A 26,289-nucleotide genomic window follows, 5' to 3' on the forward strand; every position below is an offset into this window, starting at 1 on the left:
TTCTAGAGTCTTTGTAGTGCTGGGTTTACATGTACCCAAGCTGTTTGGGCTTATATGTACAGTACCCAAGAAATGTCTTTCATGTGACTTTCTAACTTACTTTCTAAGGCTTTCTGTCATATTCCCTGAAGACCTATGTTTTCCAATCATAACAGTATCTGTTTCATGCCTAGTTCCGTTGCTTCCTGTCTACCAACCCTCTCTCCGCCTGCTGCTGCCATTTTTATATCATTTTCTTCTATTCCTTCCTGGATGTTGGAAAGCTGTTTTCCCTTTCTTTCCTTTATTTCTGGGAAACAGCAATTGTTTGGGATGAGATAAACTGACAAGTTCTGTATAAAAAGCAAAACAAAATTTGCTGCCAATATGTTGGCTTGAAATGACAAACATCTAAAATGTGTTTTGCTGTATAATATCAGAAATGTGTACCTGAGATATAAATGATAACTTGGGGATTCCAGTGGGCTAGTGAATCATCCGAATTCGTATCCTTTGTTTAAAGCAACTTAGTTACTGAAATTGCTGTGTTGGAAATAAAGACACTGTTCATTTGTACTAATAAGTGCTGCTTTATCTACGCTTTCCCCTTGCAGGCCTGAGTTCAGAGTAGCAGTGATTAAAGTGATAATAAAAATGAACTGTGGTGTGAAGAAAAGTAACAATACCCTTTAAAGCGATGTATCTCTTAGAACTCAGATGTTTAGAGCAGCAATGGGCAACATGCAGCCTATGGACCACATCCTGCCCTATTGCAATTCCGAACACCCATGACTCACCAGCACCTGCAAAACATTGTACATTTCTTTTTAGGAAGCATTAGGACAATTTTTCCATTTTGAGAGGCCCAAGTACCTGTATATTTGGGTCTCCCACATTCAAGAAGTTCTTGTTTGTTTTTACAATTTATATTTTTGCCAAGGTGACTTTTCAATTAGAAAGCCACTCTTTTTTTGGTAGGAGAAATGTTTGGGGTAGAGTTCAGGGATGGGTATGTGTGGCCCCTGGATCTGTGGAGATCATCCACTCTGATCTAATTTATTTTAAAATGGCATCATATGATGAATGTTTACAAACACAAATGTTCATCATATTTATCCTGATCCAGGTCATCTAGTTCCCACAGTATCTTTTCAGCAGAGGCAAAATCTGCACAGTGTGTTGCAATGCTCACCATCAGGTATGGGATCAGTACTGTAGCCTAACATTGCTCACAAAAACATCTCTTTCATCCACACCCCCACTTACTGTTGTTACCATTGTGGCAAGTGATATTTCCTGTCTGATCACTGATATCAGGCACGCTGCTTTGGTTTAGTGCTCAGATGCAAGAGATGCTGGGAAATGTATTTTTCCCAATGCTGTTGATAGTACCACAAATGGCAATGTTTAATTCTCTCTGTTTAAAACTTCAGCTTTGACTTTCAAGTGCTGAATATTTATTCATTACAACTATTTATAACCTGTTCGTTGGGAGAAAAATCTCCCCAAGTTAGTTCACATGTACAATAAAAAATACTTTTATAACAGCTGCTGTAAACTCTATTAAAATAACTCACAAGAATCAATCTTTGTGAGGGAAAGGAAGGGACTGCCCAATTGGAGTGATTTTTTTTACCTGCCTCTTTTTATCTTGGGAAATCATTTGGACAGAATAATTGGTACTACTGTAATAGCTCTTTGGTGAGCAGAGGACAATTCAGCTGGAGCAGAGGCTTGAGATAATCTTTGCCTGCCTTTTTCATCTTTGATGTATCCTATTGATACAAAGATTTCTGTATTTAATATGTAGCAGAGCTGAATGAGCTACTTTGTATTCAGGTGCTAGAGAGAAACAAGAATTATTTGTTAAAACAAGAAATTACTTGGAGCAATTACCTTCTTCGGATTGTTGTTCTCTAATTAAAACTATTTTTTTTTCTTTATTTTTACATTGATTTGCTGCATGGCAGCAGTGTCTCCATTATTTTATACTGTAAATTAATTTGAAATTTTAAAAAGATCCACATGTGGTAGTTGCATTTGTTTCAAGAAAGAGATTACAGTACCACTTTTCTGGGCTTTTGAATGGCTTGCTTGGGTCTTCAGTAGTTAGCTTTTAACGTGCCTGAGAGTTTTTTTAGTAATTTTCACCCCCTTGGCTTGTTTATTTAATGACTTCCTGGAACATGCAGGATACGTCTCCCAGGCAGAGTGGTGCTTCAAATCATTTTTGTATTTATGTGCATGCCAGTTGAAATTTGGACTGTATGAGAAGCAGTTTGACAGCTGACTGCAAAAATGCACCTTGAAAAAAATATCTAAGACAGCATTTCCCAGATGGTTGGCTCTGGATGTTTTGGACTACAACTCTTATCATCACCAGTTGATACGCAATTATGGTAGGGGAAGTCAAAATCATCTATAGGACCCAAGGAAAAATTGGTTTAAGGATAGATTGCTTTTGGGAGAACTCGCACTGCTTTAAAGAATGCATGCTGGTGAACCAATGTTGCTTTAAAGACCAGTGGAGTTCACTCAAACATATTTTTTTGTTTCTGCTCAGTTATACACCACAGCCCTCCAGTCTTCTTTCCTTACATGTGTGCTGACTCTTTTGCAACTATGCTTAAGTGTAGATTTCTCTTTGCAGAGTGAGATGATCCTAGATCCAAGATTTGTAATTAAAGTCCGAGCTTTCTTAAGAGATAAAGGAAGTTTGACGATGCTAACTTGGGTTGTCCAGTTTTACAAGCGACAAATTAGCCCTTTTTTGGGTGATTGTCTTTGGAAGTAAGAACTGGCCTTCGTTCCAACTTGACTGCACAGATGCAGCATCTTTGCAATAACGTTTATCTGGATAAATGTTTTATCACTTGCTAATTGCAAATAATCTTATGGTTATGAAGCAGGCATACAGCTTGGCTTGAAACTTCTTATTTAAAAATATGCTCTCTTTCTCTTTCTGAAACATTTTTTGAGGGGGAGAGACTTGTCTTAATGGCCGACCTCCTTTTTTGAGAGTCTACCCACCAAAGAATTGTAAAAAGCTTCCACCTAGGTTATCCTAGACTGAACTCTTCAGAGTGAAGGATGGCCATCTCTTCAGGGAGTATCGTAGCTGCAGTCCTATGTGGAACAACTCCTATATGGGGCTATGGTCAAAATAAGTGTGACTTTTAGCAGGTAAGTAGAGCCCCCTGCTACTCTGCCAGTGAAGTGGGTGAAATGTAACATGGGCAAATGGCTCTCTGATGCTACCTCCCAGCCAGCTGAACTCCCAGTTATATATTCCAGGAAGTGAGATTGGCTAGGATGCAATATTGGACAGCCTTCTGCTATTGGAAGTGTTCTCTGCCTGGCTACCGTGTAAATGTGTATGAAGGCAAGAATGACAGGCGAAATGGACAGAGGAAGCACTGGGGATGAAATAAGAAGGTTCTTGCCCCTGATGTTCTTCACCTCTGACCAGAATGTGGAGAAGCTACTATTTTTAAATATCAGGGGGAAATGCAAAAACAAAACAAAACAAACAAAAAAACAGAACAAGAGACAGAAATATTGTGGCACCTTAAAGACTAACCACTGTATTTTAATGTGAGTTCAGATATGTCTGAGGAAGTGAACATGATCCACAAAAACTCACATTAAAATATAACAGTTTGTCTTCATGATGTCACAATAATTTTGTCTCTTGCTTTTTTTGTTTTTGTTTTCTTATATGCTTGCACAGAGCTTCTTCTTCAAATTCCTTTTTAAAATTTTAATAGAGCAGCCATAATAGCCCGACCATTGTAGCTACTGGTCATGCTGCTGGGAGTTTGGGGAACTGAAGTCAAAAGAGAAATATTTTTAAGCATTACCTCTGTCCTATTGCCAAGGTCACTTTCTTTGAAACCCAGCTTTCAAAATATTAAAGAGTCTGGGATTTACTTTCTTGAAACACCAAGGGTCCACAATAGAGCTAAATGAAAACAAAGTTTATTTGGGGGAAGGGAAAAGGGAGAGAGAAGGAGAAAAGAGACCATCCATTTACACAGATGTGAAATGAAGTAAAAAAAAAACCAGTCTTCACTCAGCTGGTTATATTTTAGCTGCTTAGAAAAAAAATTTTAGATTTCAAAGCATGTACAGAGTTCCCTGAAGATGCTGGTCTGAAAGACATATTTGGCCACCTGATTTCAAGATGTAGAACTGATGGTTCAACTCTTTATGGAATCTGAGATCACTGTCTTATTAGAGGTTGAAAGTTTTGGTCTTTAGCAGGAACAGCTACATATCTGATAAAAGTTAGCCAGTTATACCATCATACGTTTATTTAGAGACTTGTATAATAAATGAGAGTTTCAACTAGATGATGGTGATGATGATTGGATTGGATTAATCAGAAGATATTTGTTTTTCTGTTGTGGGACTCCACAGGATGCAAAATATGGGTGCTTTGTAGAATGCTAGTATTTTCTTCAGAGTACAGTAATGGTTTCATCATACTTGTTATCCAGAACCTATTGCCTTCTCTTATTCAGATAAAATGAGAGACTGTCAAACAATCAACTGCCACCTACTGAGGCAGTTCTTCTAAAGTAGATTCTAATATTGAATTGTTCTTGGCTTTATGTGATAGAACTGAAGGTAATGGAAGTACTGTAGATGTCTTGAAAAATTCCCCTTCCTTTATTGTCCAAAGAATAAGAATTATGATTTGAACATTTTGCTCCTTAACAATCTCCTAGCATATTAATGTATTACTTTTCTCTCCTTTTTAAAAAAGCCACATTTGGAATGGGGCATTTGGAATGTACGCTGAATTCAATGTTTCAGAAACAATGCAATAAGATATTTCTACAGCCAGCAGTTCTGTTAGTAAACAGCCCAGGAAGAAGTATTCATATGTGAGAGTTTTTAAATTTGTGGTCCACCTGGATTGAGAAGGCTGAAATGGTTTTGTTTTTTGTCCAAACACTGTTTTGTATATCACCGATGTTCTATACATGTTTCATGTCTGTCCTGCTGAGAGCTACAGGGAAAAAAAGTACAGTAGATGGTAGTGGGCTGGTTGGGACAATCATGAGTAGGAAGCATCTGCATCTACCTTGATTTCCAGTAAAAGTCCTTTATATCTGGTTCCTTTGAATTTGATTCTGGGCAGGATACACATTCATTTCTGCTTTGGGAAAGCATTCTTGAACAGTGTGGTTAAACTATGAGTCTTTAACAACAACAATCTTAGAATTGCAGAGCTGAAAGGGACCCTAGGGAATATCGAGTTCAGCTCCTTTCAAGAAGGCACAGTGGGGAACTGAACACCCAACTTCTGGCTCCTCAGCCAAATACTTAAACCACTGAGCTGTTCTGCATGTGTATGTATGCATGCGTGCCCTCAGCCATTTCAGTGTCTTTTGTTGACAGATTGGTTGATACTTAGCAGGAAACCACACAGAGCTGAAGGGGATTTATTCCCAGGTAAGGGTGTACAATATTGTGATTTTTGTGTCAAATGAATTCTAGGATCTCTCTGTTTCCAAGGTCCCTTCAAAGCACCCCCTCTCCACCTTTCATATCATAGATGCGGAAGGGTTGAAGTAGGTTATTAATTCTCTGCTGGCACCTGTCATTCTGATGAAGAGCTGTGATAAAATGGAAGCAGTTTAAAATTACACCAAGTTCAAGGTAGATACAGCAACTTATTCATAGTGTCTTTGGGCAAATTGCTAAGAAGAGATTGGTGAACCTTGATTGATTGTTTGTTAATCGCACCATTGATCTAGATTGACATGAGAGCCTTACCTTGCAAGATACTGAGTGCACACTGTCAGGCTTGGTGTTTTATGCAGCAAACCAGCTTTCTTTTTTATTTTTAAAAATTAAGTTTTTATTAGAAGCCAATTATATAGGAGCTGGGTATAGCAAATGTTGACCTATTATGGAAAAAAACAGAGCAAAAAGCATGAGGCTTATATACCACCCATAGTGCTTAAAGCTCTCTCTGGGCAGTTTACAGTTTAATTATGCAGACTATACATGGCACTCCCAGTGAGCTGGGAAGTCAATTTATCAACCCTCAGAAGTATGGAAGGCCGCGTGAACCTCAAGCTGGCTACCTGGGACTGAACCCAGGTTGTGAGCAGAGTTTGGACTGCAGTACTGCAGTTTAACCACTGCACCATGAGGCTCCTATTAAGGAAAACAAGCAATAAAGGCAGTTAAAATCTTGCTAATGCTATTTTTGCTTGAAGGAAATAAATAAATATGAAGAAAGTATGATTGAATGATTTAAAGCGTCTTTAAGTTCTAGAGCAGGATTACTGACTCAAGCTCCCCAAAGACAGGAAATTGGTTCTAGTGATTCTTCTAGCAAATTGTTGTTGTTGTTATGTTCTGTCAAATAACTTCTGGTTTGTAGTAATCCTATGAATTAGTGACCTCCAAAAAGTCTTGTCATTGACAGGCTTGCTCAGGTCTTGTGAACAAAAGGCTCTTGGTTTCTTTGTTGAGTCAATCCATATCATGTTAGGTTCTTCATCCTTTCCCACCACCATTGTCTTTTCTCAGGATGTCAGCTTTTCCCACAGTGCATCTTATCTTCTGAAAGTTCAGTTGCCTTAGTATAACCTTTTTGTGTGTACAGGGAGCACTCAGGCTTGGTTTGATCTAGCACCCATTTGTTTGTCTTTCTGGCAATCTGTGGTATCCACAAAACTCTTCTCCAACATCTTATTTTAAAATGAATTGATTTTTTTCCTTGGTCAGCTTTTGTGTCCTTCATAGTAATTGGAATACTGTCCTATGATTCTTCTAGTAATATATCTATTAGATTTATATACCACCCATCTAGAATGGGTTTACTCTGAGCGGTTTACATATAATATAAAAACATAGCAACCTTGATGATGAATGATTTGTAAAGTTAAGCAAAATTGTGCTTCTTTACGTTACCCTCTCCCTTGTGCACTTCAGGAAACAGATGAAGGCTTTTAACCCTTGAATTGAGCAATGATTTTTTTAAATTGTGGGATGCTACACATCATCATCATCATCATCATCATCATCATCATCATCATCATCATCATCATTATTATTGCTTTTATGTGTGGTTTTAAGATGTTTGAATTTTTAAAAATATTACATATTGAATTGTTTAAAATTTAATAATTAACTCTGCTTTCAGTTGACTTGTTACAGTATTTAAATCATCTATGAACCAATTAGGGTCCCTCCCCAGGAGAAAGGTGGCATAGAAATGAAATGAATAAACACCTTCCATGCAATCAGACTTTGCCTTCATTTTCCAGGCCCAAATCCAGATGGGAAAGATAAAGTACCTGGGACCAGTGAAAATGTCCACCTGGTGCTAGACCTTAAAGTGTCTTGTGAGACATCTGAACCATATGAGGTAGTCAATGTCTGTTGCTTACATCGAGGGGCAGCAGAATGAGCTTAACCAGACTTCCTTGTTTCAGACTGCTAGAGTCTATAATCATTGGCTATATTGCCTTATGATGATTAGCGTTGTAGTCTAGAACAGTGGTTCTTAACCTTTGTTACTCGGATGCTTTTGAACTGCAACTCCCAGAAACCCCAGTCAGGACAGCTGGTGGTGAAGGCTTCTGGGAATTGCAGTCCAAAACTCCTGAGTAACCCAAGGTTAAGAACCAGTGGTCTAGAAGGACCAGCCTGGGGAAGGTTGGGATAAAAGTGGGGATAACAGCTGCTTCTAATAGCCTGCACCATCTTTAAGCTGGTTTACCAAAGAGGAGGTTTTGTGTGTCAATACAATAAAATATGTAGAGTGGCATACGAGTTCACATTCCTTATTCTGGATTTGGAATGAGAGAAGGATATTCATTGGCCAGAATCCTATTGGCAGCATATAAGGGAAGCCATGGAAACTTTCGTGATGAGTTACTAGTTGTAAACGTGGTGTGGTTACATTCCTGGGTGTGTGGTTTGTTGTAGAATCAAGTGGACACCCAGGAATATAATCTGCACCTCATTCATGAGTGGCAATTTGCCACCAGGGCTTACACTGGCTGAAACCCTGTTCATCTTCTTGTAACATACAGCTCTGCTAGTATAAGCCTGCTGGGTATAATGCCCACGCATTTTGAATTAGATTACACAATATTTAATTTTTTTTAGAATTATAATTTAATTATTTTTTTAATGAGGGAGGCAGGCAAGTGGGACAAGAGAGCAGATATAGTTGGCTTCTGGAGATCTGGTTATTAGGGGATTTTGTGGCTGAGCTACAGGAGTATGTGGAAAGGGAAGGAACATGTTGTTGGGTGCATGTGTCGAGATGTGTGTGCGTATATGCATGCAACCATTATTATTATTATTATTATTATTTATTTAATTTATATCCCGCCTATCTAGTCGTGGTGGACTACTCTAGGCGGCCTTTGCCAAGGGACCATGCTACGAGATTGAGAGTGATAGCTACCTCCATGCTTTTGGGAAAATTGCTCTCAGGATTATCTAAAAGGGTGAGGTGATGTGGGAGAAGAAACAACAGACTAAGGAAAGGGACCAAATGCGGAGGACAGTCCAGCAGAGAAGGAAGTGAATTTGTTTGCTCATTTTAGCCTTGAAAACCTGGTTGCTTATTGCACCTGCAGAAGTGGTTCACAGATTTTAAAAAAAGCAAAGTGTGCTACTTACTGCCCCATAGTGCTTAAAGTACTCGTTGGTCAGTTTATAGTTTATACAATCTACACATTGCCCCCTCCCCCCAGTGAGCTTGGTACTCATTTTACTGACCTCGGAAAGATGGAAGGCTGAGTGAACCTTGAGCTGGCTGTCAGAATCCCCTGGGATTGAATGCTGACCACGAGCAGAGTTTTGAGTACTGTATACTACTATGGTTTAACCACCGCACCATAATGCTTCTGCCTTGGCACAATTGTAGGTACTGCAAGTGTGAGGTTGAGTTATGATCAGATAGTTAATGGGATTTCAGCCATGATTTCCCTGACTTAATGCATATCCAGACAGGCATTTGTCCCCCTGTTTGGTTCATTGCTTGGACAAATTGGTTTGCTGTTGTTTCTGGCGTCCATATGATGAGTGGACCAATTTGCCCCCAGGGCATCCCAACCTGCACCTTTTTTGAGCCCATGTCAGGTGCTTCTCCTTTTTTTGGTGTGGGTTGGTGTGCTCTAGTTTAGTCAATCTCAACACGGAATTCCCAATACAAGTCACAGGGAACAGAATCAGCTGTCAAAGCCGCTAAGGCTCCTTCCAATTTGAATTCCTTCTATTGTGCTTAATAAACAAGCCACTTCAGTAAATTGAACGCTTAAGAAAACAATGACACATTTTTTTCTTTTTTTGCTCCTTTTTTTCTGTGTTTTTTTTTGTCTGTTATGTGCAAAAAAGAGGTAGAAAAGCAAGTACATTGAATGCAGAGGTGTGCATGAATCTGCAGCAGAGTGTTAAAATGCACTTTTATTTTTACAGAGATACAAAGATCCTGTTGGGGAGGTCTCATGTTCAGATGCCCACCCCCTTTCCTTTTCTATCTGTTTTGCACAAAGCCCCAGCATTTCCCATCTCTCTGTCTCTCTCTGTATGTGTGTGTGTGTGTGTGTGTGTGGCAAGAATCAGGGGGGCAGTGGGAGATTGCACACACCCCTTCTCTGCATGCCCCACTTGTTTTTCTCTGCCTCTCCCTCCCTCCCTTCTCTAAACTTGGTGTGTCCACACAGGAGCGCAAAGTGCAGACAGGTGTCTGTCTGCTTTTTATTGGCATCTTTTTCTCCCCTTGCCCCACACACATAGCTTGCCTCTTCCTCTTTATGGCATTTGTACACAAAGGACACACTAAATGGCAAATTACTCCTCCTCGTGACCTCAACTGATCCTCTTTAGACTGCACCAGCCTGCCTCAAAAGGGCAGTCTGGACATGCCCTTATGCTGTTTCCCTTATGCGAGTGTAAATCACCACTACCAAGCACACTGTAAGGCAGCTGAGAGGGCTGGTGAAAATATAATGGTCTAGGTGGCATAGCATTTCACTTGAAAAGAAAGGGTACATCAAAGGATAAAGCACATTTTCCGGCATACTCCTTCTTTCCTTGAAATGGCATTTTCCGAGCACCACTTCTCCATAGAAAATGTGTATCATCTAAAATATGTGATTTGAGTAGTTTAATTCACTGTTCTTTGTAAATCCTGGTGAGTTCCTTGTAGGATAAAAGTGCCATAGGCGTACAAGTGTGGTGAAATGTAATTAAGGAACACATTCCTTGACACAAGTAGTGAATTCCCCACCATGCCAAGATTTGCTCTTGATGTATTCTAAATAAGGCAGTTTATTTTTTAGAACAGCAATGCTTATATTTAATATTTATTAACTTTATTTGTGTCCTGTGTTTCTCCCAGTGAAGGGACTTAAGGTGGTGAACAATTGCTCAAGATACATATGTTATAAACCACACACATAAATCATAGGACCTAAAAGAATATATAAAGTTTTATAATAATAAATTGTCTGACTAGTTTCAGGTATTTCTTTGGAATGAGACAGATAATGTTGACCCATCTCAGCTCGGTTTGAGAACAGGTTTCGTGAATGAAACAGTCTTGGTTGTCTGACAGATAATTTTTCTTGGAACAAACGTGCGAAAGTGTTAGCTAGTTTACTAGGAGGGTAGGTGAGCTAGACTTCTGCTAGGCCAGGAAGGCTTCCAGCTTAGATCTTTCTCCCATGTCTGTGCATGTCTTTTTCAGTCAGATGGAGCTCCTAAAATGGACAATTATGGGATTTGTAGTAAACACACACACACACACACACACACACACACACACACACACACACACAAAACTATAATATGATGGTTGTGAAATGTCCTCCCTTGAGGTTTCTAAAATTGGTTTCATTTGAATGCCAAGTTAAAACCTGATTGTATATACAAGCTTTTAAGGCCTAGCATTCATGACGTGGTTTAGTGATTGGTTGGATTTGGCATTCTATTTTTTTGTTTTATTTTAAATTGTTTAAAATTGTTTAAAAATACTGTAGTGGATGGGTGATGGCCTAGGATTCAGGAGACCACTCCTTAAATATCTTAAATACTGTGAAACCCTGATTATGATTGTCATAAATTGGATCAGCCTAGGAAGCATACAACAACAACTTTTTAAGATGTAGTGTTGATTGTAATCCACACTATGATGTATTCTCGAAGGCTTTCACGGGTGGGATCCAATGGTAGTAGTAGGTTTTTTAGGCTGTTTGGCTGTGTTCTGGAGGTTTTTCTTCCTAACGTTTCTCCAGTATCTGTGGCCGGCATCTTCACAGGACAGGAGTTAGAACTCTGTGTTCTGGTGTAGCATGTGGGATAGTTGAGTATTTGTAGCTGTCAGACCAGGTTTTTGTCCTTTTCAAGAGACTGGGTGATTATGGTGATCAGGGTGTTTTTTTGTTATGGATGTATTGTTGTGATAAGGGTTGAATATACAATTCACCGTAGAAAAAGAAACAGAGGGTCAACTCTCTTTCTTAGATGTGGTCATATGCAAACCTGACCTCCTATTTGGACACAAGGTCTACAGAAAATCCACCCACACAGACAGGTACCTACACAAAAACTCCAACTACCACCCACAACAAAAAAGAGGCATGATCAAAACACTGGTAGACCGTACAAATTGGAACTTTGAAGCTCAATTTCTCAGCACCGAATTCAACCATCTGAATTGGGCCCTACAGGTAAATGGCTATTCCAAGAATGAAATCACAAGAGCCATGAAACCTAGAAAACAACACAGAACTGAAGAAGAAAAACAGCCACCCACAAATGAAGTATTTCTGCCATACATCAAAGGGGTCACCGACCACATGGGGAAACTTTTGAAAAAACACAACCTACAAACAGTGTTCTGGCCTACCACAAAAATACAACAAATGTTATGGTCAGCAAAGGGACCCTTCGCCTCTGTAGAAGTATACCGGATACCTTACAGTTGTGGCCAGGTATATATTGGGACCACAAAATGCAGCATCCACACCAGAACATGAAAAAAATACAACCACCACCACCACATTAAGTTCTTCAGATAAAGGTCAGGATACAATTATTTTAATTAGTGTATTAATCAGGGATGCAGATTCAAGTCACAGGATTCACTGTCTAGTCAGACTTAAGTCTCACCAGTGACTCAACTCAGATGTGACTCGGGTTTTTTTCCTCAATGACTAGGACATGACTTGCAGCTTGGAACCCACCCACTCACCTTTTTTTTTCTGGAGAAAAAAAGCTCATTTTTAAATAGGGACTTGGACTTCGGGACTCAGGACTTGATACCAAAGACTCAGACTTGAGACTTGGACCCAAAGACTTGCCAACAAATCCTCTTTGATCTGCCTTGCTTCTATGTTGTTAGGGCCACCTGTTCATTCTACTGTGATATCATTAAGAAACTGTTCACCAGAAATAGCTTTTAAAAATCATATCAGCATATATTATATAATATGACTATGTAATATGAAGAGCACTGAATTTATTGGAACATTTTGGCTGTAGTTCTATGGGACATTATATCAACTGTTATGCAGTTTAGTACACAAACTAATTGTAGTGCTCAAAGGGACCAATTATGTACAAACTTTGTTAGTCATGCCCAAATTTTCTTTGACCCAACTTGATATTTCTACTTTGGAATCCAGCATGTGCAATTTTGCTTAATACCCAAAAAGTAACTTAAGCAAACAATGTTAATATTTAGGAGAGAGAGTGGGCAACAAGTTTTGATTCTCATGATGTTGAGACTCACTCTCTGTGATTCTCTTCATAGAGGGAATTATTGATCCTCTTTTGTCCTGCCACCCAGAAAACTAAAGACGGCTAAACTTTCCAGAAAGCAATTGTAGTGCCTGAAGCTTTTGTTGCAAAGCTTTTGGTTGCTTTGGGAAATTGCTCTTCTACAAAGAGAAACAGACTTGAAAACTGGGCAGTATATTGCTCAAAAGCATAAGACTGAAGAGATGCCACAAATGGGAGGTAAAGGCATAGAGAACTCTGAAAGGTTAAGAGAGGAAATGCTTATTTCTAGTAGCAATGGTACAAAGTTTTTCTATGGTCACTGGAGTTCATTGGCAAGAGGGAGCGGAATAGCTTCCTTCTTTGAAATACGGTGTGCTGTGCTTCTAATATAGGCTCACCATTTGTTGCTCATCTGTGCTGAGCTGCAATTGCATCTGATGAGCAGAAGTGCATCAACTGGAGCTTTGAAAACTGTGCTGCCATATTACACAAGATGCTTGCTCTGATTGATTAAAGCTGGGTCTTTGCAAATTTCTGGCTAACAATATAAATGAAATACTCAAATCCTTTAGAATATTCAGGGTCATAGGTCTTGTAGCAGAGCTACTGGTGGCACCATTTTCATGGAAGAAGCAGATGAAGGCTGGAATTGGTGTTGAAATGGAATAGCAAGACTTCTATAGTGTTAGCCCTGAGCATGGGTGGGGGTTATAATTTTAGCTTCATTGCAAGTAGTATAATATGATGGGCTAGTATTGAGAATTAAACAGTCAAACCATGTCTCCTCTTGAATGATGCACTAGAGATTGGCAAAAGTAAAGAGGAAAAGACAAGACAAAAAAAGATAAAAATTGTGATGTCTTAACATATTTATTAATTAGATTTATTAATCAGTAACTGAAATCCTATTCATGTAACTGTGCTATCTGAGGCTGTGGTGTGTGTGTGTTTTTAAGTAAAACATAAAGCAGAGCAGTGTCTCCTTCAGACCAAGGTGCAAATAGGCCAATCAGAGAAGCTATGACCCTCTGTATGTGACAGAATCATCTTCCCAAATATTTGTTTATTTATTTATTTATTTGATTTATATCCTGCTCATCTGGTAATACATACATATAAGAGTTTTTGTTTGGATTTAAACATTTAGATCAAAATCTTGTTGGGGATTACTTTGCCTATAAAGGCATTCATGCAAGTGGATTTTGTGTTCTGCCAGGTGTCCGTTGCCTGACTGTGCCACTAGGGCATGAAAGAATGAACAGTGGATGGCTAGCAAAATATTGTAGTGCACATCATCTATGTGGTTGCCCTTCTGCTATTCCAGTAGGATCTTTGCCTTAAAAGTTTCAGTTGGCATGGTTACAGTGGACCCTTGACTTAAAGACGGCTTGACTTACAGACTTTTTGAGTTACAGACTTCTCTGGCCGCAAAATTTAGGTTTGACTTGCAGATTGAGATTTGACTTACAGACCAGAAAAAAACCAAAATGGAACAAAAACAGCCTGTTATGGGATTAATCAGTTTTCAATGCACTGTAGGTCAATGGAGACTTGACTTACAGACTTTTTGACTTGAGAACCGCCTTCCAATACGGATTAAGTTCTCAAGTCAAGACCCCACTGTACTTTGAGCCTTTGAACACATTTTCATTGCTCCTATCTGCTGTCTTAATTATTTTAACCTGAGACTCTACAGGGATCTCTTAATTGCCAACTAGAAGTGGCTGAATGTTATGTCATTTACTTTCTGTATTAGTAACACAACAACAAGTGTGTGTGTGTGTGTGTGTGTGTGTGTGTGTGTGTGAGTGAGAGAGAGAGAGAGAGAGAGAGAGAGATTGGTCAGATGATCTCTCTCTCCTTATAACAAGGTGTTCCTGATTCCTTCCATGCATAATTAATTCTACCACAGTGCTTGGGTGAAAAAACTCTGTTCAAGTAAGAGTGAGTAATACCTCAAACAATTTCAAGAGACAATCTACCAATATTAATGGTCTGAGAAACAGTCTTCTTTGTTATGTTCAGTTTTCCCCTTTGTCTGCTGTACTAGTCCATTGCATCAGTGCCTAAATGAGAACCAGTGGTAGTAATGAGGCTGCAGACTACTTTATAATTGAACCTTGTCAGTACTGCCCATTAAGTCTGCGATAGTGTATATGCTGCCTCATTAGTCCAAGCCATTCTAGTTTTCTTTCCTTCCTTCATCTCCACTCCTGTTGCATTGTGTTGTGGAGCTCTCTTTTGCTGATTGTAAACTGTGACTCTCTTACTTTATCTCCTGAGATACAGGAATTATTTTCTAATTGCTTTTACCAGGTTGGCTGGCAACATGCTTGGTTGCAGAAAGGCATGTGTTGTGTTCAACTTCAACAGAGAAAAAGAGCAGCCAAAGACTAGCTAACTTGGTTGTTCAGAAACATAATGAATAACGTGTGTCAGAGACTTAGCTTGTTATCTTTGTTTGGAAATGCCTTTCTACTGTTTAAAAAAATCCTACTTATTCCATGTCACTTCCATGTGATTTCCTTAAGCAATTTCTGTTTTATCTCTTTCATGTTCATTTACATCTGGGCTGATGTTACTGTGAGGTCTGAATTTCTCTGAATTCTCCTGAGATGGGCAGGCTTTTCTTAAAGCTTTCTGTAAATGAGGGAAGAGTTTTCCTTCTATAAAAATTGTTCAACAAGGTTTTCATTAGAATTTGTGTTAAGTGTTAAGATGTCTTTAAACTACTGTTTGCCAAGCCTCTTTATGCTGTCTTTTGCCCAGATTAGTCAATGGGGCTCTGTGTACTCATACAGACATACTTTATAACAAAGATAATCCCATTTTCTCCGACACATTTTCCATTATTATTGGTGGTTGTACTCCCTCCTCTCCCCTCATTTTCTTGTGTGCATGTGAAATGTCAAATCAAAATACAGTTTAGTTTTAAAGCTATAATGAAAAATTATTGGTTTCACAGTGATGACAGTCTTGTAGTTCTCATTTTTGTACCTCTTACAGTAACTAAGTAAAATATTATTACAACAGGGGAAAACATTACTTACTGTATTACAATGATAGAATAATCAGGACATTGATTCCTCATATTTGCACCTGGATCAAGTGTTCCAACAACTAAGTATTTTGGTTGGGATTTGCTTATTGCTGTTGCAAAGCATGACATTCTACTGGCATTAGAAATATTTACTCCACTAGTGCAGATTCCATTTTGATTGTTTCATACCTTGGATAAGAGATCTTGCTTAATAAATTGCTATACAGTACAGCATCCAATAATTTGATGAACTCTGAGGGCTCAACCTTGCTCCCCATCCAACAAATACATCCAACTCTTTAAATCATCAGCATTTACTAGAGAACCCGTCAACTCAGTAATAACATCTTCAGACAACCCAGCTTTCTCCTTTCTCTCCAGGTTCTGAAACATTCAACTTCTCAGTCATTTCCAGGTTCCAGGTTTTATCCCACTTTGGGCTCAGTGCTTCTGCAGAGTCTAGATAATGGCATGTGTAATAAGGGCAATGTTTCGTCACCCCAACACTCTTTCTCCTGGGTTGTTCGTCGTTCCCAAGGTGCTATTCTCCACCTTCTCATGGATGAGTTGTCCCATTAGATGAGGGATTTTCCATTCTGCTTTTTCCAGACTCTATCTATGCTCTCAATTCTTGTATCCTCTTATTCCAGTCTCTCCTTTTGTGTTTGCCTCAGTGTGAAGGTTTTCTGAGTGGGCAATAGTTTCTTCTCCGTTCTGCTTCTTCTCTTGGCAACATCAGCCGTTCCCATTCCCTAACCTTTCCCTACCCCCATAGGTAGTGGAAGGAGTTCAGCCATCCAGGAAGGGCTGGAACTATTACAGATCAGAACCTCCATGGAATCCCAAAAGGTGCCCCAGGATACTATGGTTGATAGTATCAAAAGCTGCTGAGAGGTCAATCAGAACCAACAGAGACAACTCCCCCTATCCAGTTCCCAGCGCAGGTCATGCACCAAGACAAGCAAAGCTGTCTCTGTTCTGTAAATAGACTGAAGTGAATCTAGAAAGTTCTATACAATTATTTGAGAATAATGGCTCTGATTGGTCACGAGGTGAAGAAGGTAGAACGATAACAAATTGCATAGGGTGTACTTTATTTGGAATGAATTGGCCACAGCTTTATTGGTTACGGCTGCCTAGTAGCCTTGATGCTAGCATGGAGGACAGGGAGTACATCAGCTGATCTACCTGCTAGCTGTTGATAACTCAGGTAATAGAATTAGAGTTTACTATGTGAGTAGGGTGCCATTGTGTGTACCTGTCTGTTACTTGGGGAAGATGTGCAACATTCTTTTAACTGGGTGTGCCCCCGGGCTCCACCCCCACCCCTGAAAGGGGCTTCAATTGAAGAGGGCAGCCACTCTTGGGGGCCTCCTCATCCAAAGTGCCTCCAATAAGACTGCAACAAAATAATAAGAAACCTTTCCATTTTACTGTGTAGCTATGAACCCCGGACAAATATAAATACAAAGAAGGAGGGCAGGTGGGAGAAACTCAAATGATGAAAGAAGCCTTCAGACTGAGACTCACCTACTGGCTGACCTAACCGATCAGCTTTGGAAACATGGAAGCTTTCCCTTCCACACAGAGTGTACTGGGATGAAGAAGGTGGCCCCAGCATGGCAGCCGTCATGCTGACCCAGTCTCTGGAGCCACACCAAGGATAAAAATGTTCCCTATTAAGTTGCGGAGCACTGCTTTCTGTAAACATGCTGTTTCAAGGTCAAATATTGGCAGCGGATACTCTTTTGCTTAAAACAGAAACACGAGTGAACATGTACATAAGTACATAAGCATCTTTAAAAATGCCTGCAAAAGTAAATAATATCTGTCTTCCTTTTATGTTTGTGCTGATATAGCAAATCAGACAGCATTTCGCTGGCTGCAAGGTTATATATATATACAGCCTATTCTCCTCACTCTGATCCCTCCCTCCCATCTCAATGGTTGAAGTGTTCAGGGAAGAGCTTTGGGGAGTACAGCTGTCCGTTACCTTTTCCTCTGGTGCCAGCAGCTCAGTCTGATTTCCTCTTTTATTTCTTCAAATTGTCAACCATATTTTAAACTGTAACAATGCCAAGTGGGATGTGAAGGATTCCTCGTGTGTTGACCTACTCTGAGGGTGGATAGTGGCTCCTTGCTCCATCCTGCAGTCCTTCTGTAATTGAACAGATATCTCTGGTTTGGTCTAGTTTTGTACATTTGTTGGAAGACAGTACATGCTTAGACAAAAAAGAAAGTGTGTGTATGTGTGTGTGTGTGTACGTATTCGAACCCATCTCTAGTCCTGACCTCTCCTGTCCACCCTGGCTTCATTATCTGGTTGAAGAGAACACTTCCTATGTGGCCTCCAGTTGCTAGCTTTAGACCCTTGGAGATACGTAGTTTGATCTCAGAATTTGGTGAGAACAATGGAAAGGCAGTGAAGGTACAGAATACTACAAATGTGGTGAAGCAAAACAATTCAGATTAGATCACGTTACCCATCTCTGGTGGAGCAGTATAGCAACAATTGGTTCTGTCCTTACTTTGCACAACACAGATGTGCATGCACACAAACCAGACACACTGTAAGAAGAAATCTGTGTAGTATAGGGACAGCAGTGAGTGCCCTCTGATATTCCTAGACTGCACCTTCTGTCATTCTTCTCATTGACCGTGCTGGATTTGTCTTTTGGAAACTGCAGTGCAAAATCTGGAGGATGTCAAGTTGCCCACTTCTGATGTAGTTATATAAAAACGGATGGTTCTGCCCTTACTTTGCATGTGTTAAAAGTCTGTAGAGTGTTCCCATGCTAGTGGGATTTTGCATGTAACAACATTTGGACAGTATGCCACATCTCTGAACAACATCAGATTGCCCACCTCTTTAAATGCATACACTAAGGGCACCCTCCCCTATTATTCCACTCCCCTGGTTTGACATTTTACCACTAATGAACATCTGCAAGGAGCTTTTCTCCCCACAGAGACAGATGTGGAATAATGTTGAAAGAAAGACATGCATTGTAAAAGTATACTGCTGATTGCCACTGTAGGCTCCTCATTTGAATGGATATAGATATTTTCTCATCCTTCAATGTATGCGGGCATAATTGGCTGATGTCTGACAACAGGCCTTGAATTTATTTTTTATGTCTCCCTTTTAAGGGCATTTTCTTTCTTTCCAAAGGCCTAAAGTAAACAGTGTCTGCACAGTGCAGAGTGTTGTGTATCTGCATAATGTGCAGAAAAACATTAAAATGTAAATTTGAATAACTGGTTACAGCATAGGAAAGTTCATTGAAAAAGGTTAATAAACAACAGCTGTGCATTGGCTGTCCAAAAGACTGTGATGCTTTCCAATAAATGTGTACCCAGTTTTTCCTCAAAAACAGTGGCATCTGAACCCCTCCCCCCTTTACAGCATCTCTTGGACTACTCTTCAAAATGAGCATTTTTCTTAAAGATGCGTACATTTAAATGAATTTTATGCAGTCCTGTAGAATATTTTCATCCTTGTGAACAGAAAATAGGGAGGATGGGAGTTTAAAGACAAAGAAAGGAGGTTTGCTCCCTTACAATTTAATGTTCTGCTTTTTTTCCCCCATCCTCAAAACAGAGAGGAGGGTGAAAGCTATAGAGCAGCACCCTGAGGGTGCAGCAGCAACTCTCTGAAATTGGCAGGCTGCGTCTTTGAATTGCATTCTACTGAACAAATTTGATCCTTCAGAAACTCCATTTTGTAAGTGAGAAGGTAATATTCTGTTTCAAAAATAATGGGGGTGTATTTATGTTACATGCGCCTGTGCTCATATGTATGTGAAGTTTTGCACATAGTAATATGCTTCTCTGCCGAGGAAGTGAGAGCCATAAAACGACAAGAAAAAATTGGTTCTCTAGGTGAAATAGTTTTCAAAAATGGAATGCACATGGCTGTACTAGTTAGCTTATGAAGGATGAAAATCATTGCTTTGAAACTGAAAGTGATAAATCAGTTACACATAGAAAAACTCCGGCTTTGTGTTGGGTTTAGTACACCTGAAATCAGTTAAAATCAATTTTTATGACGTTTAGCTAAGCACACATTTTTAGGCGGGAAAGAGAGTTATTTTAAACAATCTTGAGGGAGCTGTTTATTATAACTCAGTTATGAAAAAGGTTTTTTTTCTGAATTGTTTTGGCATGTGTGAACATCTCTGTTGGAGTAAATAGTGTCTGTGGGGTTTGTCAAGTATTGTATTTCAGGAACATTGGGTTTGGGCCTCAGGATACCCTGCAGTCTGAGCTCTTAATTTATTTTCTATCTGTTTCTATTTTATAGCTGAATCACTTTAGTGCTAGAAACTGCTGACAGCTGCCTTGCTGGTGGTTTATTGTACCTTTCTGTTCCCTCAGGATCTGGTGCTATCCCACTTAGAAATGCATAAAGAAATTAAGTAAATTATTAAAAAATAACTGTAGACATAGCAGCAGAAGGAAACAAGAGAAGGAGCAGCAGGACCTATAGTGAGATTTCTCTTCTTTTCATAGTGTAATTGTGTCCTGAGCTACATTTTGGTATTGGCTGAGTGACATTTTGATATTGGTTGTTCCTTTGCTCTGTACTTAAATAGCCACTTTCCACATCCTCATTTTCTTTGAATATGGTGTGGAGGTGTGGTATTCCTGTAGGCAAAGGGAATGGCTGAGAATCTCAGTCTGTAGCATGTTTTGCTATAATTATATAATTGGTATTTAATGGATACTCCAGTCTTGAGAGACAGTGTTACACCCTGGAATACGAAACTCATTTGATTTATGGAATATTATTTGCTGGATCGGCCACGGAATATATATGTTTATATATGCCCCTATGTATGTATTATGATGTAATAGAGGCAACTTTCAGTTCCTTTTTTGATCTTACATCTTTGATGTAACCCACAGTGCTTCAAAAGTAAGAATAACCTCAGGCCATTCTAAGTCATATCAGCAGCTCAAACCTCACCCTTTTGTTAGCCATTCTAGTTGCCAGGGCACATCATGGACTTGTATTTGATAGTCTATTCAGTTTTACTAGGTGACAGTTCAATATATCCTTAAGCAGGGTAGTTCCATTTATTTGACTCAAACCTATACCCAAACTCAGCCAGTCAGGATACATCTGCAGCTGGGATAATGCTACCTTGAGTGTAATAAAAAGATGGCGCCCTAATTGGAGCAGCGAAAAGACCAATGTAACCATCTGGTGACAAAACTGGACAGTACCCAATTGTGTACCACAGGGGAGGGAGTTGTTTGGCTCAGAGGGCTAAATTAAGAATGCACAATTAGCAGGAAAGCTGTGGCAAATTTTCATGTTTTATTTACACATAATTAACACAATTTGCATAACATTTGTAAGGACATTATAAATTCAGGCCACAGCTGGTGGACATGTTGCACTTCTTCTGTAGTGACATTTCAGCCATGCTCATTGTGAGATGAACAGCAACATATTTTAGGATTTCTTCCTTGTATATGATCTTTACTGAATGTAGACATGATGATATACATTTCCCCTACTAAGCAAAAGGTTTGGAATTCAAAGAGTTTTATCTTAAAATGCCCATAAAATGTCACTGAACTTAGCTGCTTGTGACCTGTTGTAGAAATTCTGGTCATATGTTGTGGCTAAAATATATTTACTCACAAAGCAACTTGGCTCAGTATAAGCCACATGTAGAGATAACTCAGTATCATACAGTTCTATGGTGTTACTGCTCTTGAGGGGCAGGCAAACAGATAGCCGTGAATCAAAATACTGTACTGATTTATGAACAGAGATCTGATGCAACTTATTTCCTGCTGTAGTTCAGTGAGCAACTTTCGGGGGGAGAGAGAGAGAGAGAGAGAGAGAGAGAGACTGACCCTCCATAAAAAAATTTCATAGATGGGGGGGAGGAGGGAAGAAAAGGAAAATAAAAAAGGAGGAAAGCAAAAAATAAAGGTGTGTGTGAGGGGGAAAGAAGGCAAGATGTAGAAGCCAGGATCTGACTTTTAAAACAAGGTGAACATGCGTAAAGTGAATCAAACCAAACCCCTATCTTCTACTGGAGCCAGTAACTACACATTTCAGTTTTGGTGAAACAGAGGCATCGATTTCTCCAGGACTGGATGTAACTGGTATACCGAGCAAGCAAAAGCAAAATATTCTTAGCCTTTGATGCTATCTGGTTGTTCAGGTGCAAAACAAACTTGTAAGACAGGGGTGGGCAATTAATTTTTATGGGGGGGGGCGCATGAAAAATCTGAACTGTGTTCAGGGGCCAAACCAACCTTACTTAAAAATAAAATTAAACAGTGATGTTATGATTGTTTTTATTTTAAACTTGATAATCTTCACAAATACTAAAGAGTTTTTTTTTTTTTTGCAGTATGTTAAAGATAAGCAACTGATCAACTTTAGACAAAAAGCTATAAATGGTTTCGATGTTCAAAACTGTCCGCGGGCCGGACAGGAGTGGCTCGCGGACCGTATGTGGCCCTCGGGCTGCACTTTGCCCAGGTCTGCTTTAGGAGTACCCTTAAACTGAAAGCTGATTTTTCAAATGGAGCACAATAGCATTGGAAATAGGGACTGAATTCCTGTTCTGGAGTGTCTTTCCTCCCTGACTAGGAGCAAGTCTGCTTGTTTGGATTACGCCTCAAAATGTTTGTCTAATCTTGCCCTCTACAATCTCTGGCATACAGATAAAATAGAAGCACCTCCTTCAAAATCAACAACGTGTCTCCTCTCTACTAAGTATATGTATTTGATGCTTTCATTGGTAATTGTGACATGGCAACATTTGTCCTGTTTTTCATTTAGTCCTGAAATCTTGTTCTTCATAGTGCTTGTCATATTTTTGTGTATGTTTCATTATTACTGACTCTTGATTTATTTTATTGCTTTTGTGCTGTTGCCATTTTTAAATAATATTTTCAGTTTACATGACTGAAAGCCACCTTGAACTCTGGTAGCAGAGGCAGATATTAACCCATAAAATAAATTTAGTGCTCTTAAATACTTCCACTCAATTTATTTTTATACACTCGTGAGTTAATTATCCCTTTCTGCTCTGTGACTCTTCCAAGTGATACTTTCTTTTTCCTGTCCTCTGCTATATTTTTTTTTTCTTCTCATCCTTGAATCTCTGAACTTGCATATATACAGTGTAGTGGTGCCTTGACTTATGACCGTCCCGACTATATGTTTTAGAGCCTCGAGCAGTGTTTCTGTTTTTGGGTTGATTTTTTTATAACCTGTCAAGGCAATGACATATTTAGTTTTGGCTTATACTAGCTTAGATTCACCATTTTTAAAACACTGTTTGTGTTTAATTACACAATAAAGTTGTTTTCTGTGCATCACACATATAAAGGTGCTGCGTGACTAATATTTTACATACTATCTCTGCTGAACGTAGAAACAATTATATACATTTTGCCTACTAAACAAAAGGCATGGAAAGCAAATAAACCTATCGAGCATCCAGTATAAGATTCCACATACCTCTTTTTGTACACTCTTGAGTTAATTATCCCTTTCTGCTCTGTGACTCTTCCAAGCGATAGTTTCTTTTTCCTGTCCTCCACTATACAGTGGTGCCCTGCACAGCGAGGTTAATCCGTTCCGGATTAACCTTCGCTGTGGGAAACATCGCACTACGGAACACCAAAAGGCATTGGAACGCATTTAACAGCGTTTAATGCGTTCCAATGCCATAGAATACTCACCGTAGTGCGATGTTTCCCAGGGGCCGGCAGCCATTTTCGCACCCTCCCCTCGCACAACGAGGGCACCAAAATGGCTGCCATCAGCTGTCTGGCGGGTCCAAAATGGCCACCGGAACAGCCGAAAGGGGCCGGGGCGCAGCATTTTCGTGCCCTTGGTAAGCAAGGGGAGCGCGCGAAAACGCTGCCGGAAGCCCCGAAATGGTTGTGCACAGCCATTTCGGGGCTTCCGCAGCATTTTCGCGTGCTCCCCTTGCTTACCAAGGGCGCGAAAACGCTGCGCCCCGGCCCCTTTCGGCTGTTCCGGCGGCCATTTTGGACCCGCCAGACAGCTGATCGGCGGATCGCAAAGCGAAGGTCGGTAAGCGAGCAGCTTACCGACCTTCGCTCTGTGAATCACAGCCTATACGGGCATCGTTTTGCGATCGCATTTGCAATCACAAAAACGGCCTCGTAGAGCGAATTCATCGCTCTACGAGGCGCCCGTTGTGCAAGGCACCACTGTATTCTATTCTCATCCTTGAATCGCTGAACTTGCATATGTACAGTACAGTCGTGCCTTCACTTACGACCGTCCCGACTTACGACCATTTCAAGTTACGACCAGCTCTGGCTGCAAAATTTTGCTTCTACTTGTGACCAGAGCTTCGAGTTACGACTGGAAAAAAGGTGGGGAAAAAGGCAGGGAATTCAAATGTACTAACTGTTGGTCGGTGAAGAGGCTGCTTCTTCGTAGCTCTTTCACCCCAATGGTTAGAGAGTATGCGTCGGCGGAGGCTTTGGACTGCCTGGTGCTGCTTTCTGCTACAGGGTTTTGCAGGGTGTGTTTGGGCTGGGGGCTTATGTTTCTGTGCTGTGATTTTTTTTTTTTGTCTTTTGGTGTTCTTTTTTTTTTTTTGCCCCAGCGCGTTCCAATGAGGCTTGCATTTTTGTTGTTTTTTGGTGTGTTTGTTTTTCAGCCCCAGCACATTCTAATGGCGCTTGCTTTTTGTTTTGTTTTGGGCAATTTTTTTCCGGCCCTGAAACGTGTCCGATGGGACTTGCACTGTGTTTTTTTGGGGTTTTGATGATTTTCCCCCCTGCCCTGATGTGTTCCGATGGGGCTTGCATTGTTTTCTGGGTTTTGGTGTTTTTTTTCCCCCAGCCCCGATGCATTCTGATGGGGCTTACAGTGTTTATTTTTGTTTGTTTGTTTTTTTACTGATTTCCCCCTCGGCCCTGATGCATTCCAATGGGGTTTGCAGTGGTTTTTTGGGGGGTGGTGTTTTTTTCCCCAGCCCCGATGCATTCTGATGGGGCTTGCAATTTTTTTTTGGTGATTCCCCCCCCCAGCCCTGATGTGTTCTGATGGGGCTTGCAGTGGTTTGGGGGGTTTTTCATATTTTTTTCCCAACTGAAACAGATTACTCACGTTCCAATGCATTCCTATGGGAAATGGTGCTTCGACTTACGACCCTTTCAAGTTACAACCATCATTCCAGAACAGATTAAGATAATAAGTCGAGGCACTACTGTATATGAAAGTATTGTTAGTAACTAGATGATTTTTCCTTTAAAATATTTTGCCTGTCAAAAAGGATTCTAGTTCTTTAACAGAGAAATCTTCCCCTCCAACACTGCAATAATTATAAAATGATAGCTAGTAAAAAGGAAATATTGTGCAAAGGAAATTTTGATATCCAGTTCTCTATGCATTAAGTCTCATTACTATTGATAGTAAGGGTATAACAGAGATCAGTTATCTAAATGAAATTGGAAATTAAGCTCATTATGAAACATTTCATAGTAATGTGACAGTGTGTTTTATTCTCTTATCACAATGTCAGTGGTAGGTTGCGGACGAAATTGAGCCCCATTTCCTACTGCAGCCGTTAAACGCCAAAACAATGCTTTGTAGCTAACACAACGAAAATCCAAATAACCTTTTAAAAAATAAGACCTCACTGAACAAGACAAAGCTTTGGAATCATTTATACCACAGGCTATCTTTAATTAGCATTTATCAGTATTCCACTAGTAGCTCAAAAAGTGTAAAGCTCCAAGACATATTGTTGAACAATGCAGGGAGGAGAAGTTTCAGTGATACCTTCAGGCATTCAAAAAAGTGGAAATTACATGTACATGAACAAGCTCTGTTTACAACAAGTAGCTATTCAGATTCTTGTCGTAATCTGCTGTGCAGTTATTTGTACAACCAGTGCAATTGTGTTAAAATGCTTTCAATTCTTCAGTAAGATCTTACTCACAAGTAACTGTGGAATGAGAGTTCATCACTACCATCTTGTTGATCTGACAACAGCAATTACCCTTTTGGAGTTGAATTCCTGCACGACTGCTTTGTAATATGCCCTTGAAAACTTTTCAGAAGTGTCTGTTGCTTCAAAATCAGTTGATTCTGATGGAGACTGTACCCGGCGGACTTTTGCAGTGCAACTCTGAGTGTTTTTAGAGAGAAGTAAAACGGACAGTATTTATACCTATTTAAACACAAATACTGTGGCTGTTTGTGGAGGCTTACCTACAGGTTACCAGCCATACGTACTGTATGTTTTAGAGCCTCGAGCAGTGTTTCTGTTTTTGGGTTGATTTTTTAATAACCTCTCAAAGCAATGACATATTTAGTTTTGGCTTATACTAGCTTGGATTCACCATTCTTAAAACACTGCTTGTGTTCAGTTACACAATAAAGTTGTTTTCTGTGCATCACACATATAAAAGTGCTGCGTGACTAATATTTTACATACTAGCTCTACTGAATGTAGAAACAATTACTATACATTTTGCCTACT

General features: G+C 39.8%; 1 protein-coding gene across 4 annotated transcripts in view; it reads left to right on the forward strand.

The window, feature by feature from the left end:
- Window positions 1-26,289, forward strand: part of NAV3 (neuron navigator 3) — a 630,491-nt gene that overhangs the window by 85,861 nt on the left and 518,341 nt on the right. The window lies entirely within an intron of this gene.

Source organism: Pogona vitticeps, chromosome 5 (assembly GCF_051106095.1).
Source record: "Pogona vitticeps strain Pit_001003342236 chromosome 5, PviZW2.1, whole genome shotgun sequence".
In the NCBI taxonomy this organism is placed as follows: domain Eukaryota; kingdom Metazoa; phylum Chordata; class Lepidosauria; order Squamata; family Agamidae; genus Pogona; species Pogona vitticeps.